The sequence below is a fragment of the Schistocerca gregaria genome, unplaced genomic scaffold (assembly GCF_023897955.1).
Source record: "Schistocerca gregaria isolate iqSchGreg1 unplaced genomic scaffold, iqSchGreg1.2 ptg000393l, whole genome shotgun sequence".
Taxonomy (NCBI): Eukaryota; Metazoa; Arthropoda; class Insecta; order Orthoptera; family Acrididae; genus Schistocerca; species Schistocerca gregaria.
The window spans coordinates 609,691-630,013 of NW_026061832.1; positions in this window are offsets into that span (position 1 = coordinate 609,691).

A 20,323-nucleotide genomic window follows, 5' to 3' on the forward strand; every position below is an offset into this window, starting at 1 on the left:
GTCAAATACTGAGATGAGTTGTAGAATTATATATTGTAGGTACATTCAGAGACAAATGTGGATATTGTCTATAAAAAATGTTGCGAATAGAATAAGTAGCAACTAAGTAATAGATTTAAACGTCTTGCATGATATGGTAGTTTTCCACGCAGTCAGTGTTTATGAAGTCTTGTCGCCTAAACTACACTCCTGGAAATGAAAAAAAGAACACATTGACACCGGTGTGTCACACCCACCATACTTGCTCCGGACACTGTGAGAGGGCTGTACAAGCAATGATCACACGCACGGCACAGCGGACACACCAGGAACCGCGGTGTTGGCCGTCGAATGGCGCTAGCTGCGCCGCATTTGTGCACCGCCGCCGTCAGTGTCAGCCATTTTGCCGTGGCATACGGAGCTCCATCGCAGTCTTTAACACTGGTAGCATGCCGCGACAGCGTGGACGTGAACCGTATGTGCAGTTGAGGGCTTTGAGCGAGGGCGTATAGTGGGCATGCGGGAGGCCGGGTGGACGTACCGCCGAATTGCTCAACACGTGGGGCGTGAGGTCTCCACGGTACATCGATGTTGTTGCCAGTGGTCGGCGGAAGGTGCACGTGCCCGTCGACATGGGACCGGACCGCAGCGACGCACGGATGCACGCCAAGACCGTAGGATCCTACGCAGTGCCGTAGGGGACCGCACCGCCACTTCCAAGCAAATTAGGGACACTGTTGCTCCTGGGGTATCGGCGAGGACCAATCGCAACCGTCTCCACGAAGCTGGGCTACGGTCCCGCACACTGTTAGGCCGTCATCCGCTCACGCCCCAACATCGTGCAGCCCGCCTCCAGTGGTGTCACGACAGGCGTGAATGGAGGGACGAATGGAGACGTGTCGTCTTCAGCGATGAGAGTCGCTTCTGCCTTGGTGCCAATGATGGTCGTATGCGTGTTTGGCGCCGTACAGGTGAGCGCCACAATCAGGACTGCATACGACCGAGGCACACAGGGCCAACACCCGGCATCATGGTGTGGGGAGCGATCTCCTACACTGGCCGTACACCTCTGGTGATAGTCGAGGGGACACTGAATATTGCACAGTACATCCAAACCGTCATCGAACCCATCGTTCTGCCATTCCTAGCCCGGCAAGGGAACTTGCTGTTCCAACAGGACAATGCACGTCCGCATGTATCCCGATCCACCCAACGTACTCTAGAAGGTGTAAGTGAACTACCCTGGCCAGCAAGATCTCCGGATCTGTTCCCCATTGAGCATGTTTGGGACTGGATGAAGCGTCGTCTCACGCGGTCTGCACGTCCAGCACGAACGCTGGTCCAATTGAGGCGCCAGGTGGAAATGGCATGGCAAGCCGTTCCACAGGACTACATCCAGCATCTCTACGATCGTCTCCATGGGAGAATAGCAGCCTGCATTGCTGCGAAAGGTGGATATACACTGTACTAGTGCCGACATTGTGCAAGCTCTGTTGCCTGTGTCGATGTGCCTGTGGTTCTGTCAGTGTGATCATGTGATGTATCTGACCCCAGGAATGTGTCAATAAAGTTTCCCCTTCCTGGGACAATGAATTCATGGTGTTCTTATTTCAATTTCCAGGAGTGTAAATGTCGTTCCACGATGTAATTTTCTGCTACATTCAGAGCTATAGGCGAATACTGTCTGCATAAAAAATTTTCCACGACAACGTTAGCAACAAATACCCAATTAATTAAAACGTCGCTTGCCAAGTGAACAGCAACACTGTAGTAAGCGACATTTTTTTTGTTTTCATCATTTTTTGGTGTTATGAGAAAGAAAAAGTTTCCTAAAGATTTGAAATTATGTGTCAAGTTTATTGCAAGTCTGTAAGTGATCTGAGCTACAAATGCTGGATGACTGAAGAGTGGGTGTTCTCGCTCGTGGGCTGCGCTGGTTTTGCACTCCCACCCCCCACCCCCAACCCTTGTGGTCCTTACCACCACAGTGCTCCTTTCCACTCAGTAAATGATACGTGCACCAAGTTTGGTTGAAATTCGTCCTGTGGTTTAGGCAGAGGTGTGGAACGAACATACATACATACACACACATATACATACAAACATGTATATAATTTGTGTGAAGTACACAGTGAGAAGATTTAGTTATTTACTCTCCTTCCAGTGCAGTTTTAACACTCTCAATACCAAGCCATTTTCAGTAACGTGTATTACCAAAGAGAGGGCGGCGGGGGGCTACTTTGTACCCACCGTAAAGAATTTATAAAATAAAAACGTTTCATTACTTGTTTTTACATTGCGTTATGAACATAATCAGGATCCAGTACCTCAATATGTCTTATAAAATGCATTTTTGAAAACAGTTTTAACCTTTCACTTACTTCACTTCTAAGTTAAGTAAGTCTAATTATCTTGAGAAAAATTAGTAGTAAAAGTCGTTATAATACTATTGAAGTGCACTTTACTATAATTAAAATAGTTACAAATACCTGACGTAATATAGAAATATATGTTATGTACATAACGTAGTGTCGTGAGAGTAATTATTCACGACTTTCTTGGGCTTGGAACATAAAACAGTTTTTTGCTGTTTTGCACATATGTACCTCTTACAATTGTGGCAGACTATTATTGTTTTGTTCACTTTGTTGTACTTTTCTGCTTTTGAAAGGCTTTCACTAACACACAAAATACATCTACCTTTACCTCCATGAGCTTCCTTTGCACCGTAGTCCTGCTGGATTTTCCTCTGAGAATACCCTCCATTCTTGAAACTACAGGCTTTGGCAGTCCAGAAATATTTTTAGCCCTTTCTTCAGTGTATGGTTTCGCGAGCTGTAGTCCAAGTTCTTGAAGAATAAGTCGTCACTTACTAGGTTCTTCTTATCCCAGTCCGGCAAGTTCAACAAAAATAGTGTAGACCTATTCACCACTGCTATGTACACAAGAGTACAGAAAAGAGATAGCGCCCACCTTCTTGTAGCCCTCTTAGTTGAATATTTTCTCACCATTTGATCTATCGTGTCAACGCCACCTTTAGTCTCATTATAGTATAAATTTATGATCAGATGATAGAAATAGCAGATTTCTTTTGGGTTTTTTACGGGGGATACAATTGTGATTGGAATATTTCCAACACTAATATGTAATTCTCGTCTTGAGATGTCTCTCAGTTCTTGAGGTATGTGTTTCCAATTAGCTTGTAATGTTCCCACGAGAGTCAGCTTGTGATTCCTCTATAGATCTTCGGCCAAATCAATTGAAGTGTAATATCTATATGTGGTGACCTTTCTCACTGAATTATGTATAGGAACTTTCAGGCGTTTGACCACAGCTGCAGCGGAATTTGAGTGCTGTGTACCATTATTTCTTTTCCCAGCATAAGGCTCCGTGCAGATAACATATCTGGTTTTAGCGTCTGTGAGCATGCGTGTAAGTACACCGTATTTACCATGCTTTTCCTTCACGAAGACCTTGACGGGACACCTGCCACGGAACAATGGAAACTTTTTATCAATAACAGTGTGCATCCCAACAGAATAATATTTTGGACAAAATTCATTCTTTTTATCAAAAACTTCTTGTATTGCAGCAAACTTATCACGTTTATTGCGATCGCTTCGTGACTCTCTGTGATCAAATCTTATTACTTTAGTAAGCTGCTCCAATCTGGTACGACTCGTAGCAGTATAAACAAACGTTCCTTAAGTAAAGAACCATAAATCTGTAAATGATGACTTACTGTCTTTTTCCTTCCCCATTATAATAAATAGTCCTATATACGCCATGAACGCAGGTCTGTCTGTCTGTCTGTCGGTCTGTCTTGGGTATTTTCTGCCTCAATGCATCTTGATTGGTATGCTTTATTATGATGTTGACAATTTCTGGAGACCAAAACTCTTCAAATATGTCTGTTATTGTTCCTAGTTTACCTTCGTCTCTTATGCCTTCTCTTTCTTTCACTGTGTTTTCTGCTAATCGTCTTCTAATTTGAGGTGGTTTGGAGGTATAAATTTTTCCAGTGCTTGTAATATCCTTGTCACTAACCTCGCAAACTGCGACGTCATCAGTTTCAGGTACCCAGATTTCATCATCAGCTTCTGTAAGTGCTCTATCACTGTCCACATCCTAGCGCACAACACAATCCTCTTCAGGTCCACTCACTACAGCTTCAGTTTGATCAGATTCCATTTGAGAAGCCGTAGCTTCTTCCAAAATCTGTGATATTTCTCCATCAGTAAGTGAATGTCGACAAGTTTTGAAGCACAGTTGTATTAAGACTGAACTAAGTGCCACTGAACAGGAAACAATAAAGAAACAAAGGGAAATGAATCATTGTTGGGACTATTGTTGCTATGAGTCCAGAGAAATATAATTTCCATGTGTTCTAAGGTCATATAATGCTGTTATTTGTGGAGTAAGACAAACATTGTGGGAAGTCTCATCTACTACCAAGGGGGTAAGACATTATGACCACCTCCCTTCAACTTAAAATTTCGGATTAATCTTAAACGAAAAATGTAAAACAATCATAAAATCTGTAAGAAGATTTCATCAAAGACAACAAACAATTTTTACAAAACTTAAGAAAATAAAGTACCCGAGTAGATTTCAATATTTTCAAAAGGTGGGTACAAAGTACCCCCCCCCCCCCCCTGGTAATGCGAGTATTGCGAGGGTTACTGGTCAAGACTGTAAGTGATTAGGATTTCCATTACTATATTTGACCGATATACTACTAACTCGCAAAAAAGAAACGATATTGCTCGCATTACTAACAATTTTTTTTAACGAACATTTTCTGAGTGTGTCGTTTTTGACCTGCGATAGCGCCACTACGCCATCACAAAAATTGCATCAAAACTGATAAAGTGGACCAACAATTTCTAGCAAACGTGTTCTTACGGTCTATAGAGAAATTTCAAGTAGCGCTTCTGACACGAAAGAAACGACAATGATGTCCCGATACCGGATACGCTCCGTTGCTGTAACCTGCTCTGGGGCAGACGAGAGGACCTTGCTGAATTGCCCTCTGCCACTTCCTTCATACCTACCGCAGTTCAAGGTCAGTGTCGCACGTGTACTTCCTTGCGTACGTATAGTACGACACAGTTCTCAAAAAAGGTTGAAATATCGCCTTTGCTTAATATACTCGGAAGTTCTGTAACCTTCACAGAACTCTTATAGTTATCTTCTTAATATATTCCTCCGCAAGTGAGTGTGCAGCGAAATGATTGGCCCGTGTCACGCACACGGCGCCTTCAACCATACCGCTAGAAAATAGACTGAAGCACCAAAGAAACTGGTATAGGCATGCGTATTCAAACAGAGAGGTATGTAAACAGGGAGAATACGGCGCTGCGGTCGGCAACGCCTACGTAAGACAAGTGTTTCGCGCAGTCGTTAGACCTGTCAAGGCTGCTACAATAGGTCATGATTGTGAGTTTGAACGGGATGTTACTGTCCACGCACGAGCGATGGGACACAGCATCTCCGAGGTAGCGAAGAATTGGGGATTTTCCCGTACGAGGATTTCACGAGGGTACCGTGAATATCAGAAATCCGGCAAAACATATAATTCCCGACATCGCTGTGGCCGGAAAAATATTCGGCAAGAACGGGACCAACGACGACCGAAGAGAATCGTTCAATGTGACAGAAGTGCAGTCCTTCCGAAAATTGCTGCAAATTTCAATGCAGTTGGAATGATATGGGACCCCTGATACGTCTAGATACTACTCTGACACGTTCCTAAGCATCCTGTCTGATCACCTGCATCCGTTCACTTTCATTGTGCTTTCCGACGGACGTGGGCAATTTCAGCAGGACAGTGCGACACCCTACACGTCCAGAATTGCCTCAGAGTGGCTCCAGGAACACTTTTCTGAATTTAAACACTTACGTTGGCCACCAAGGTGCGCAGCCACGAAAATTATTGAGCATATCTGGGATGCCTTGCTACGTGCTGTTCAGAAGAGATCTCCACCCCCTCGTATTCTTATGGATTTATGGACAGCCCTGCAGGATTCACAGCGTCAGTTCTCTACGGCATTACTTCAGACGTTAGTCGAGTCCATGCCACGTCGTGTTGCGGCACTTGTGTGTTCGTGGGGGACCTACACGATATTAGGCAGGTGTACCAGTTTCTTTGGCTCTTCAGTGTATATTACCATCGGATTGGCAGTTCTAACATAACATTTGCGTGTGGTACGTGACTCACATTGTCCCTTACATACTCACTTCAACGAGAGACACAACGGGCGTTAGTGACTACTTAAATATGCAACAGTAGTTTTAATAACCAACTTACAACAGAAATAGAAATAATTTTCCTGCAATTTTCTAGAAATTTCTCCCAGTAAAATAGATTAATGCCCGCTGTACATGTATTTTGATTGTTTTTTTAAGAAGAGTTGTTATTGCTTGTTTTTCCTGTGAAGAGGAGCCTTTTTCTTGTTGTCTTCCAGAGTAATTTGTTATAACTTCCTTTCTTCGCGTGACGATGTTTAAAAATTTCGCGATGAGGAGTGTTACTTCACAGTTTATTCCATTCTTTTGTATGAAGAAGTTGTTTCTCTGCTTTTCACGAAGCAGCTCACCTTGTACAAAGACCAGGTTATAGTTTTGAGAGGGTTACTTAAGCATTCTGGAAGAGGAATCAGGTCGAATCCTGTGAGGAAAATACCGTTACGAGCTACAAGCCTCCATCAACTTAGGAATTCTTTTATGGTGAGCGTAAGACGGAGCTAAATGGGAAAAGTAAAAAGGAGCGTAGCTGTGATTCGAATCTTGCTAGTAGCAATGTCTATTTTTAGTATTTATGTTTCACATTTATTAACAAATGAAAATGTTATTAACTGACATTATCTCATAGTCTTTAATGATAATAAAATCTCTCCATTTCCAATTACTGACCGCGTAAAAATTTGATATAGAGAGTCGAAATGCGTTTATTAAATAAGAAAGTTGTACATCAACAACGTAGTTCAATCTCTAGAAATGAAAATAGGGTTTATTTTGTATCTGGTGTTTCGCATTTTTGTACCCAATAAATTTTAAAAAGGACGTTATTTTTATTAAAAAATGTGATTCGATACTTGATAAGAAACGTTTCCATATCATCACCAATTCGGTATTTAAATAAAAGTAAAAGTGGATGCTAATAGCGAAATTGGAACTAACGATTTTACGCTTACAGGCCTCTACGAAATGGCTCTGAGCACTGTGGGACTTAACATCTGAGGTCATCAGTCCCTTAGAACTTGGGTTAGTTGGGTTTAAGTAGTTCTATGCACATTACACACATACATGGCCAAGGCCTTTACACTATGCATTTCAATGCCAGTGAATACGTTAATGGTAATAAATTTTTTGTACGGTACTTAATAATGAAGAGAATTCTTATGATATTCAAGAGCGATATATTCGAGGTGTTTCTTATTTAATTGTGTCGTATTTCGTTAGAAAGTTGCTATCCCAACACAAACTTTAATATCCCGTTACGCCAGTGCTATGCAGCCTTCCTTACTTCTTTGCCTCTGGAGGTTTACAGGAGGTACGAAGTGTCTGAGAACCATGGCGCCCTGATTGCTTCCCACTCTTCAGCTCTAAGGCGTGCAGGGCTGCAGTGCTGCCTGTGACTTCCAATGTGCACTCACATTAATGTGAACATCTGTCGGATGACTTTGCGGCTAAGAGTGCTGGGAGACGCGTGGGAAGAGAGTCGCTGAGTTTCTGGAAGGTACCGGCAGGGATGTGGAGCCGTGCCAAGTCTACAGCCGTGGCCAGCCTGGCTACTTGTCTCAGCTGAGCAAGCATGGAACGAGCAGCCCCATCCAGCCACTCTTTGAAACCACTCGTACACTGTGAGCTGTGTGACTCGTTGCATTGTCCTGCTGGTAGATGCCATCGCGCTTAGGAAAAACAAACTGCATGTAGAGGTTGACATCGACGCATATTTGTGTTGATCCACTGTGGTTTCCAGAATGACAAGATCATTCAAGGAATTTTGTGTCGTCTTGTTGTCACTGTAGACTTGTATTGTGGGAAGCAAGGAGAGCATGTTGTTTGGTGGCCAGTATCCTCTTCTATAACAAAAAGTGCATGGGTGTATTAACAGGGTTCTTTACTTATAAGAACAAGAAGTTACTTAAGACGGCCGACTTTTACTTCACACAAGACCTGGACTATGCACACTATTCTGATGGCTAGGTAGTGACTGTGAGCTAGAGGCTGAGCTAACTGCGATTTCGACTCCCATTAGGCTGTGACTGATGACTCAGTTCGTTGACTCACTGGACGCCTGCTGACTACCCCCCTCTCCACCCCAAATCTGCGGTGGCGATCTAAATACTGGAGGTCGAGAGGGCGCTGGCGGCGCATTGTTTGCGAGTGTGTCTTTGGCCTCTCTCCCGATAGGCTCGCTTGCTCCGGTGACTACAATCAATCTTCTCACAACCTCTGTGTCACCTGCTGTGCTGGCGAGATCTTATGCCAACACATTACCTCCCCCCCCCTCCCCCCGAAATGGCACACCGTTGCCGTGTAGTGAGGCAGTTAATGACAATGGGGAGGGAGGCACGATGCTGGACGTAGAGATGAGCGAGGAGCCGTAGCTGTGGAGAATGGCGTGCTTCTGGCTGTACCCTGCCTTGTGGCTTGTGAGGCAACAGCAACGCACTCCAGAAAACTGCTGCCAGGCCGCACATCCAGGCCTAAGGGCGTGTCCTGGGGCGACGAGGGCGACGGCGATGCTGATGCCATGTCCACCTCCATTGGGTCGGCGAGCGGGTACGGTCAGGGCGAGGGCGTATCGTCCATCTGTTCCTTGGTGGCACCAGCGGGCATCTGCGAAGGCCGTGCGCTCCTGTGAGGCAGTGAACATGGGGGAAGGAAAGCAGCAGAATGGTGGAGAGATGACACGCACGAATTTGGTTCTGATGGCGGCGGTGCAAACCATTCGGAGCTGCAATCAAATATGTAAAGAGCCAATGCGTTCCTGAACCACGCCTCTTGCACCAGCGCTCACTGTTGCCATAAACAGTACAAAAAAAAACAAGATTACGCGGCACGAAGTGGTACCTAAGGCCCATTCGCGGCACCGGGTGCTGTGGTGGGTGTAGCAAGTGAAGCACTGACCTATGGCTGCGGCCGTGCAGAAGTTCCGGCAGTGATGGTTCGTCTCGTGGGTGTGAGCGATAGGAGGTGGAAAAGAGTTGCAGCGCCTGTTCCGAATTAGAATCTTAATAATTTTACAATAAAACACCATTCCGAGGTTTTTAATTTAAACTATTAATCAGATTTTATTCTGTATTATAGTAAATGTGTAGGTGGTGAGAAGCTTGGCCACTGTTGTTTGCAAGTCCGTATGAAGCGATCTGCTTGTCCGCTGGTCTGCGGGTGAAACGGAGCACTTGTTAGATGACGAATGCCGTTTCGTTCACAAAACTGTTCAGGGTTTGCCATGAAAACGTTCCCAATACCACAACGCTCCCGCCTCTGGCCTGGACTCTTCTGACGACTGTTGCCGGGTGTTTTCTTTTAGATGTTTCTAGCCATACGCGCCAGCAGCCGTCAGTCTAGTGGACCATAAAAACGGGAACCACGTGATGAGGCCATCTGTTGCCACTGGGTGGACGTCCAATTACGGTACTGGGCTGCGAATTCCAGCCTCTGTCGACGACGAACAGCGGTCAGCATGCTGACCTGAAGCGGGCGCCTGCTGTAGAGGTTCAGACACAGCAACGTGTGGTGAACGGCCGCTGAGGAGACGCAGTCGGCAGCCCCTCGGCTAAGATGGGCGGCCAGCTGCTCAACAGCTGCTCGTCTCTTCGGCCGTACACGTCTCCACAGCCATCATTCACTCCTGTCATCTGTGGGGCGCGCTGTACTAAACTTCCACTGGCGCCAGGTTTGGTTAGCGCCGTCTTACCGTTGACTTCATGCTTCAGCCACGGTGACAGCGAACAATTTTTAAACTTAGCCCTTTCTATCCCTGGCTCGAAAAACAATTGTCGTGCCCTTTTGGTCGCCAATTCAGTTTCTCCTTTTCCTATCAACGACTGCACCGTTTTCCGCGTCCCCTGACACGCTATGCGTACACCCTCCACTGCTAGAGCTGCACTTGCTGTCTGTGAGTGGTTACTGCATGTGTGACGCTATTTCAGTGATTACATAATCATGTCAAGTTACAAAGAACTTGACAGTATGAGCCCATTTATCAGTTTGACGTTGCGCTCCTTCTCTGCTAGCTGCCATGCACTGATTCGGTTGAGGAAGATGCCATAAGGTCAGTTTACCCCGGAGCCACTGCGCTGAAACAGTTTATTTGGCGTCTTCAGTCCCCAATACTCGGTCTATGTGCAATCTTGAGATGCAGATCTCCAATCTAAATGTACATGTGCACAACTGCAAACATTCTATTTTCAGTTGGTCATCCTGCTAAGAAGCAGATGTGCTAATGCCGTCTACATTATTTAATGGGACCCACATAGCAAGTCTTTCTGTTCAGTACGGGACGTTGGCCAGCAGAGATGTCTATTGAGGCAATGGAGGACTGCAGGATAGGTGTGCTGAATCTGCAAATATCTTACATTAGGTGTCAGGTCACCAACTTGGGAATGCTTGGTAAACTCCCCCCCCCCCCCTCCCTATTCCCCGAGAACCAGTGAGAATTGATTAAAGTCCCCAGAGTAGTCATCGAGGCAACTTTGTCATGTGACAAAGGTGACGACAACCGGCTCACTTACTCTCCCCTCTAAGCAGTGAGGATCAAGCATTACCTCCTCCCCTCTTTTATAACTGGGACACTTGAGTGCGAGGGGCTACTCCAGAGCTGTAAAGCACGTGGGGGGGGGGGCATCAGCCAATGGCTATTTGTTTGTAACGAATTACATTAAGTCATGTCACTTGAGTTATATTTGTTAATACCAGTATTATATAATTAGAGGCACCAGCGGATGCCGCATACAGGAAGTACTCTCATTATTCCATATTTTTTGTAGTTTTCACCCATTTTCATATTTTTTTGTGTATTCCTCAGTTTTACGTATTTTTCTTTCTTTTTCTTATTGCTACCAGATTTTCCACAATTTTACGTATTTTCCACCACACTTTTCCCGGCGTCACGTCGCCATTGTGACTCTATCTGCCAATCACAGTCCAGCGTGGTTACGATTTACGGATCACTGCTAAGCCACCACTCCATTACTAGTGTGTGTGTTACGTCATAGTGTTAGAAATGAAGAAATTGGTAGAAATAGTGACGTCTCGTCTAATACATAACAAAGAATTTCTAACCAAAGATATTCTATGTATAACAAATACCACACTGTGATACATAAATACCAAATACATCGTCAGATTGTGTGATGTCATAGCGATATTTTGATGCTTCCAATCAAAGCTACTGTGTTTGTACAACAGCACTACAAAATATGCCTCTGGAGAGGTGAGCAGTATCTGCAACAAACCTACCTAATGAACAGCACATCACCTGCAGGATGGTCCTCCACTCAGAGACCCAAGGAAACTGAGTTTTGTCATTTAATACTAACATGGCATTCTGAGTCATATGTTTCTTCATTTCAAGTATTTCCAGGTGGATCATCCTTTTGATATTCTTTACAGAATGTAAAATCTTACAATCAACGTAATTTGAGCGATTAGTTTTCTGTTATCAGATAATTAGCAAAGGTTTAACCTTTCTTTCTTAATCTGTAGTTTCTCTCATGTTCAGATAACCTAAGTTATTGGTCTGCCGCTGTGGTTGCCCCGGTTGCCGCCCGCAGTGGGGCTGAGCCCTCGCCTGTGGTTGATTGGGAGGTCGTTCCAAGGCCTGGCAGGCAGCGAAAGGCGTCCCCGGAGGCTGATCAGAAAGCCTCCCCGGTGTGTCTGACAAACCGGTTTCAGGCACTGTCTCTGGCTGAGCCAGATGCAGCTGCCTGCCCTATTTCAGAGGATCATTGTCAGCCTTCAAGGTCCGGGCAATCGCAGAGGGTGGGCTTACTGGTAGTTGGGAGCTCCAATGTTAGGCGCGTAATGGGGCCCCTTAGGGATACGGCGGCTAAGGAGGGGAAGAAATCCAGTGTGCACTCCGTGTGCATTCCGGGAGGAGTCATTCCTGATGTGGAAAGGGTCCTTCCGGATGCCATGAAGAGCACAGGGTGCAGCCAGCTGCAGGTGGTGGCACATGTCGGCACTAATGACGTGTGTCGCTTTGGATCTGAGGAAATTCTCTCTGGATTCCAGCGGCTATCTGATTTGGTGAAGGCTGCCGGTCTTGCTTACGAGATGAAGGCAGAGCTCACCATCAGCAGCATCGTTGACAGAAACGACTGCGGACCTTTGGTGCAGAGCCGGGTGGAGGGTCTGAATCAGAGGCTCAGACGGTTTGGCGACCGTATTGGCTGCAGATTCCTTGACTTGCGCCATAGGTTGGTGGGGTTTCGGGTTCCGCTGAATAGGTCAGGAGTTCACTACACTCATCTGGCGGCTACATGGGTAGCAGAGGCTGTGTGGCGTGGACTGGGCGGTTTTTTAGGTTAGATGGCCTCGGGAAAGTGCGGGATGGGCTGCAATGTCAAAGGGTGCTTGGCAAATACAGGACGTGCTTGGATCAAGGAACAGTCGGAATTATAGTTGTAAATTGTTGTAGTTGCGCTGGAAAAGTCCCTGAGCTTCAAGAGCTAATAGAAAGCAGAGAAGCTGATATCGTTATAGGTACAGAAAGTTGGCTAAAGCCTGAAATAAGTTCCGCAGAAATTTTTACGAAGTCTCAGACGGTGTTCAGGAAAGATAGATCAGGCAGAAGTGGTGGTGGAGTGTTTGTGTCTGTCAGTAGTGGTTTATCTTGTAGTGAAGTCGAAGTAGATACTCCGTGCGAATTGGTGTCTGTGGAGGTTATACATAACAGCCGAATTAAGTTAATAACTGGCTCCTTCTACCGACCCCCAGACTCCGATGATACAGTTGCGGAACAGTTCAGAGAAAGTTTGAGTCTCGTAACAAATAAATACCCCACTCATACGGTTATAGTTGGTATGTTGGCAAAAATACTTGTTCAAAACCGGTGGTAGGCAGAAAACGTCTGCCGAGATTGTCCTAAATGCTTTCTCCGAAAATAATTTCGAGCAGTTAGTCCACGAACCCACGCGAATTGTAAATGGTTGCGAAAACACACTTGACCTCTTAGCCACAAACAATCCAGAGCTGATAGAGAACATCATGACTGATACAGGGATTAGGGATCACAAGGTCATTGTAGCTAGGCTCAATACCATTTCTTCCAAATCCATCAGAAACAAACGCAAAATAATTTTATTTAAAAAAGCGGATAAAGTGCCACTAGAAGCCTTCCTAACAGACAATTTCCATTCCTTCCGAACTGACTATGCGAATGTAGACGAGATGTGGCTCACATTCAAAGATATAGTAGCAACAGCAATTGAGATATTTATACCTCATAAATTGGTAAGAGATGGAACGGATCCCCCGTGGTACACAAAAAAGGTCCGAACGCTGTTGCAGAGGCAACGGAAAAAGCATGCGAAGTTCAGAAGAACGCGAAATCCCGAAGATGGGCTAATATTTACAGACGCGCGAAATTTGGCACGTACTTCGATGCGAGATGCCTTTAATAGGTTCCACAACGAAACAATGTCTCGAAATTTGGTAGAAAATCCGAAGAAATTCTGGTCGTATGTAAAGTACACAAGCCGCAAGACGCAGTCAATACCTTCGCTGCGCAGTGCCGATGGTACTGTTATCGACGACTGTGCCGCTAAAGCGGAGTTATTGAACGCAGTTTTCCGATCTTCCTTCACCAAGGAAGACGAATGGGGTATTCCAGAATTTGAAACACGAACATCTGCTAGCATGAGTCTCTTAGAAGTAGATACCTTAGGGGTTGCGAAGCAACTCAAATCGCTTGATACGGGCAAGTCTTCAGGTCCAGATTGTATACCGATTAGGTTCCTTTCAGATTACGCTGATACTATAGCTCCCTACTTAGCACTCATATACAACCGCTCGCTCACCGATAGATCTGTACCTACAGATTGGAAAATTGCGCAGGTCGCACCAGTGTTCAAGAAGGGTAGTAGGAGTAATCCATTTAACTACAGACCTATATCATTGACGTCGGTTTGCAGTAGGGTTTTGGAGCATATACTGTATTCAAACATTATGAATCACCTCGAAGGGAACGATCTATTGACACGTAATCAGCATGGCTTCAGAAAACATCGCTCTTGTGCAACGCAGCTAGCTCTTTATTCGCACGAAGTAATGGCCGCTATCGACAGGGGATCTCAAGTTGATTCCGTATTTCTAGATTTCCGGAAAGCTTTTGACACCGTTTCTCACAAGCGACTTCTAATCAAGCTGCGGAGCTATGGGGTATCGTCTCAGTTGTGCGACTGGATTCGTGATTTCCTGTCAGGAAGGTCGCAGTTCTTAGTAATAGACGGCAAATCATTGAGTAAAATTGAAGTGATATCAGGTGTTCCCCAGGGAAATGTACTGGGACCTCTACTGTTCCTGATCTATATAAATGACCTGGGTGACAATCTGAGCAGTCCTCTTAGACTGTTCGCAGATGATGCTGTAATTTACCATGTAGTAAGGTCATCCGAAGACCAGTATCAGTTGCAAAGCGATTTAGAAAAGATTGCTGTATGCTGTGTCAGGTGGCAGTTGACGCTAAATAACGAAAAGTGTGAGATGATCCACATGAGTTCCAAAAGAAATCCGTTGGAATTCGATTACTCGATTAATAGTACAATTCTCAAGGCTGTCAATTCAACTAAGTACCTGGGTGTTAAAATTACGAACAACTTCAGTTGGAAGGACCACATAGATAATATTGTCGGGAAGGCGAGCCAAAGGTTGCGTTTCATTGGCAGGACACTTAGAAGATGCAACAAGTCCACTAAAGAGACAGCTTACACTACACTCGTTCGTCCTCTGTTAGAATATTGCTGCGCGGTGTGGGATCCTTACCAGGTGGGATTGACGGAGGACATCGAAAGGGTGCAAAAAAGGGCAGCTCGTTTTGTATTATCACGTTATAGGGGAGAGAGTGTGGCAGATATGATACACGAGTTGGGATGGAAGTCATTACAGCACAGACGTTTTTCGTCGCGGCGAGACCTTTTTACGAAATTTCAGTCAACAACTTTCTCTTCCGAATGCGAAAATATTTTGTTGAGCCCAACCTACATAGGTAGGAATGATCATCAAAATAAAATAAGAGAAATCAGAGCTCGAACAGAAAGGTTTAGGTGTTCGTTTTTCCCGCTCGCTGTTCGCGAGTGGAATAGTAGAGAGATAGTATGATTGTGGTTCGATGAACCCTCTGCCAAGCACTTAAATGTGAATTGCAGAGTAGTCATGTAGATGTAGATGTAGATGTAGATGTACCACAGATCTACCTGACTCACAAGCAGTACTGTGGAGAAGTATAAGTTAGTAACTCTATACACAACACTCATTGCCAGTATTTCTCGGTGACATAAGCAAAGTGATACTTTCCTATGTAAACAATCTACATCTCATCAACTTTGGATCTTATGCATTTATAACATCCTCGAACTCAGTTTGAATTACCTTTGGCAATAAGACCGGAGCTCATTAAGGCGATTAAAGGGCAATCACCACGCAGCATTGCAAGAGAAGATCTCAATGAATTCTCGGTTCCACAAAACCAATTACAGCAAAATAAGCATCTCCGGTTTAAAGACTATGAGACTAGCCGACAGAGATTTTCCAAGCCCTTTATAGCTCCTAGGTCTCCGTGAGACACCCTATTGTAGCGCAGAAATGAAGCAGTTGCTGAAGTGAAGCACATCCTGTTCATCAAAGAGAACTACTGACGGATGTGTTATGGAAAAATGTTCTTATCCCCGTGTCCAGTGAAACTCTGTTGCGATCATGAGTAGTTGCCATCTACGATCACTGTTTGTAGGTAATGTCTAGTAAAGTCATTAGAAGATCGAAATCGGTTGCAAAACGATTTAGTAAAGATATCTGTATGGTTCGAAAGTTGGCAGTTGGCAATTAGCGCAAAGTTATGAAAAGTGTGGGGTTATCCGCAAGAGTGCTACTAGGAATCCGTTAAACATCGGCTACACGATAAATCAAATCTAAAAGCCGTAATTTTAAATTAATACCTAAAAATTACAGTTACGAACTACTTAAGTGGAAAGAAGAGAGAGAAAATGATGCGGGGAAGACAAACCAAAGACTGCGTTTTTTTGGCGGAACAGTTAGAATATGTAACAGATCTACTGATGAGTCTAGCTACACTGTGCTTGTCCGTCTCCTTTCGAAGTACTGCTGCGCGGTGTGGGATTGTTACCAGATGGAATTAACGGAGTACATCGAGAAACTTCAAAGAAGCGCTGCTCGTTTTGTATTAATATGGAATAGGGGAGAGAGTGTCACTGCATGATACACAGTTAGGGGAGGACGTCATCAAAACGAAGGCGTTTTTCGTTGCGGCGGAATCTTCTCACGGAATTTCAGTCATTAACTTTCTTCTCCGAACGTGAAAATATTTTGTTAACGCTGACCTACATAGGGAGAAACGATCATCATAATAAAATAAGGGAAATAAGAGCACGCACTGACCGATATACGTGTTAGTTATTCCACCACGCTGTTCGAGATTGGAATAATAGAGAATTATTGTGAAGGTGGTTCGATAAACCCTCTGCCATGCACTTAAGTGTGATTTGCAGTCTACCCATGGAGATATAGATGTAGACAGTGGACGCTCATATCAATAAAAGTACCCCGTAACTCCACAGGAGAAAACGCAAAAATCACTGCATGAAGGATTATAATTAGTGTGTTTATGATATGTTGAAATGTCTGTGTAGAGTCGCTTCATAAGACTGTTGCCCTGTTTGATTCTGTTTGTCTGCAGTTTGTTCTACTAACCCTCCCAGAAGGACTGAGAAGTTTCAGTGATAATCTGACGTTAAGTGCAAGCAACTCGTTCTGCGCATCAGTATGTCAGTACTTTAAGTGATCCATTAATATTCCATGTGTAATCTAGCCCCATATTTATAAAGTTCGTCCATTAGCCTACCTTGTGTGACCAGGTCTTTTTATGTGTCTTTTCAGGTTTGTCTTGGGTTTGGTACTTGAGCTGCTTTTCGTCTGCTAGAAGCACAGGATAACCAATTTTGTACCTCTTACGTGGGCAAAGAGTTCTATCGGTGCTGTTCGACAGCTTCGTGGTTGTCAAGTTGGTATTGTCCGTTTCCCGTGTGGGCTTTCCATGCGCTCCGAGCCGAGCGGTGGCTGTCGGTGGATGTATGGCTCTGAGCGCTATGGGACGTAACATCTGAGGTCATCAGTCCCCAAGAACTTAGAACTACTTAAACCTAACTAACCTAAGGACATCATACACATCCATGTCCGAGGCAGGATTCGAACCTGCAACCGTAGCAGTCGCGCGGTTCCGGACTGAACTCGGTGGATGTAGCTGTGCTCTTAAGTGAGCCCTCTCCTGCCAGTGATGAGATAGGTCGTAGCTTCAAACGCGGTCTTCATGCGTGGAGCCGTTCGGAAAACCTCTTGGCCTGAATGAAGTGTTTCGATTACTTTTTGTTTTATATTGCTCTTGATAGGCAATGCTTGAGTCTATGATTTTGTCAGTGTCCGGAGTTTGCTTTGTTCCTTTCTACTATTGTGGTGTCAATGCGCTCTACGGGATATGGTTAGCCTGAGTTAATGTGCTTTAAAGCTTTGTGAATATGACAGAACTTGTGTTTTCGTGTATGTGCGATATTTCTTTTTATGTATTGTAGTTTATCGCATGTTCTATTTTCTGCTGTGATCTCGAGTTGTCTTTATTCTGTGAGCGTTGCGCTCTATTACTGAATCTCAATAGTTGGTCCGTGTTATTTTAACTGATAAGTGATGGGTGAATATTTGCGTTACTGCATTTCCGTGTTTTGTGGGAACGTGTAGCAGCTGCCTTTGTTTAATGGGGGCCATATGTTTCTCGAATCATTGGGGCCTTCCGCCTTGATGGTTTTATTATGAATTCGGCGTGATTCATGATCTATTCGTTCTTACAGTGGTGTACTCTCATTGATTTATACATTTAGCGATTTTCACTCACATCTGTTTGAAACAGTTGGATGTGCAACTCAGGTGACTTCTTTTCATGATGCTTGCGTGAATTCTCAGGTGGTGTATTTGCTGTAACAAGATGTTTCAATCGGTGTAAACCCCTTTGATGTTAGTGCATGCAGGCAATGCAGGTAATGTTCCTCTGAATTTCGTCGTTTTCGTGTGAAGCTTGATTGGATAACTGAAGTCATATGTTCCTGTTCCCTTTCCTCTCTTTTCCCTCACGTATGCATAGTTAAATTGCGCTATGTAATTTCTTCTTGCCAGATCAGATTAGTTTATTTCGTGTTCAGGCACAACTTAAGTATATCTACAGAATGTCCACCCATAATTCTTTGTGGCTATTTTTGAATAAATGTGTTTCATGAAAACTCAAATCGTGTGTCCTCTAACTACTTCAGAACGCACCAAATAGCTGCCAGACTTGCAACTCGATGCTCTTAACGGCTTCTTTCTTTGAAATATTAGCCTGATTTTTATATGCTGCACAAAAAGACAGTGATAACGAAGTACCCAGAGAGAGGAATGAGTAGAACTAATGTGCCAAATTCACAATCCATTGATTAATTATACAGGTTCATTTAACGATGTTATGTACTATGGTTAGATTTAGTATTGCATTAACTGCATGCAAATTTTTTTTCCACTATGCTCAAACAACCTCTCTGCCGGTTGGTGAACTCACGAAGGGACTGAAGAGAAATTTAATGAGCCGAGGAAAGTGAATGAAAAGCTATTTGATGACTTAGAAGCTGCGAATCTTAAGCTCGAACGGAACGTGGAAAGTAAAGCGAATGACTTTAGAAGATGCTACAGGATGAAATAGCGATCGAGTTAGCGAAAACGTCGAGGGTCGTCGAGAAGCGTCTGTGAAGCTGAAAGCGAGCAGTTGCCGCTAAACAGAGTGCTCGAAGAACAGGAGAGCAGGGTTATGGCGACGTTCGTGGCTGTCCCAAAGTGAACGCGTAGAGCTACTGTCCCGAGCTGAGAGAGCGGCTGCCGGGCGTTTGGAAGCCACGAAGGGTCAGGCAGAGCAGAGAATCAGCGCGATACGTACTCCGTCTTTTGCTGCGCCCGAGTTCCTGTTCCAAAGAGCTGCCGAGAGCCGGGAGTTAACGTCGCAGAGACAGCGAGCACCAGTTCGGCCGCAGGCGGTGGCGATAAAGCAACAGACTGCCGGCTACTGTGAGCAACACCCAGGTTTGGTCCGGAGGGGACGATACGTAACTCCTGACTTGAAGAAACGTGTGGCTCACCTCAAAGCAGGTTGTCCCGAAATTGAAGTAGACAGTTCCTGCGAATTAGTATGCACAGAGGACATTCTTGGCAATCGGAATCAAATAATAACTGGATCCTTTTACAGACCTCCCAATTCAGATGATACAGTAGCTGAAAGGTTCAAAGACGAGTTGAGTTTAATTTCAAACGCGTACCCGACTCATACAAATATAGTTCGTGGTGCCTTTAATCTATCCTCGATATGTTAGTGAAAATACATGTTTAATTCCGGAGGTACGCATAAAACATCATCCGAAATTTTGCTAAACGCTTTCTCCGACAACTATTTCGAGCAGTTACTTCATGAATAGTAAAAGGTTGTGAAAACCGCGCTTTACCTGTTAACAAGGAATAATCCTGAACTAGTAACGAGGATTAAAACGTATACTGGTATTATTGAACGTACCCAGATCAACAAGGAATAATCCTGAACTAGTAACGAGGATTAAAACGTATACTGGTATTATTGAACGTACCCAGATCCCCAAGTCCTCCACAAATAAACGAAATATATACCTGTTCAAAAAAGCACATAAAAATTCACATAACATCTTCCTCCACTCCTTCCACATTAATAATGTCACTGCAGGCCAGATGTGACTTGAATGCAAAGAAATAGTATCGGCGGCAATTCAGAGATTTACACCAAATAAATTAACAAACGACGCAGTTCATCCTCATTGGTACGCCAAACGCGTCAAAACACTGTTGCAGAAACAACGAAACAAACATGCCAAATTTAAACGGAAACAAAATCTCCAACATTGGCGATCTTTTAAAGAGACTCGAAATTTAGCGCTGATTTCAATGCGACATGCTTATAATAGTTTTCACAACGAAACTTTATCTCCAAACCTGGAAGAAAATTCAGACAGATTCTGTTCGTATGTGAAGTATGCTAGCAGCAAGACACAATCAATGC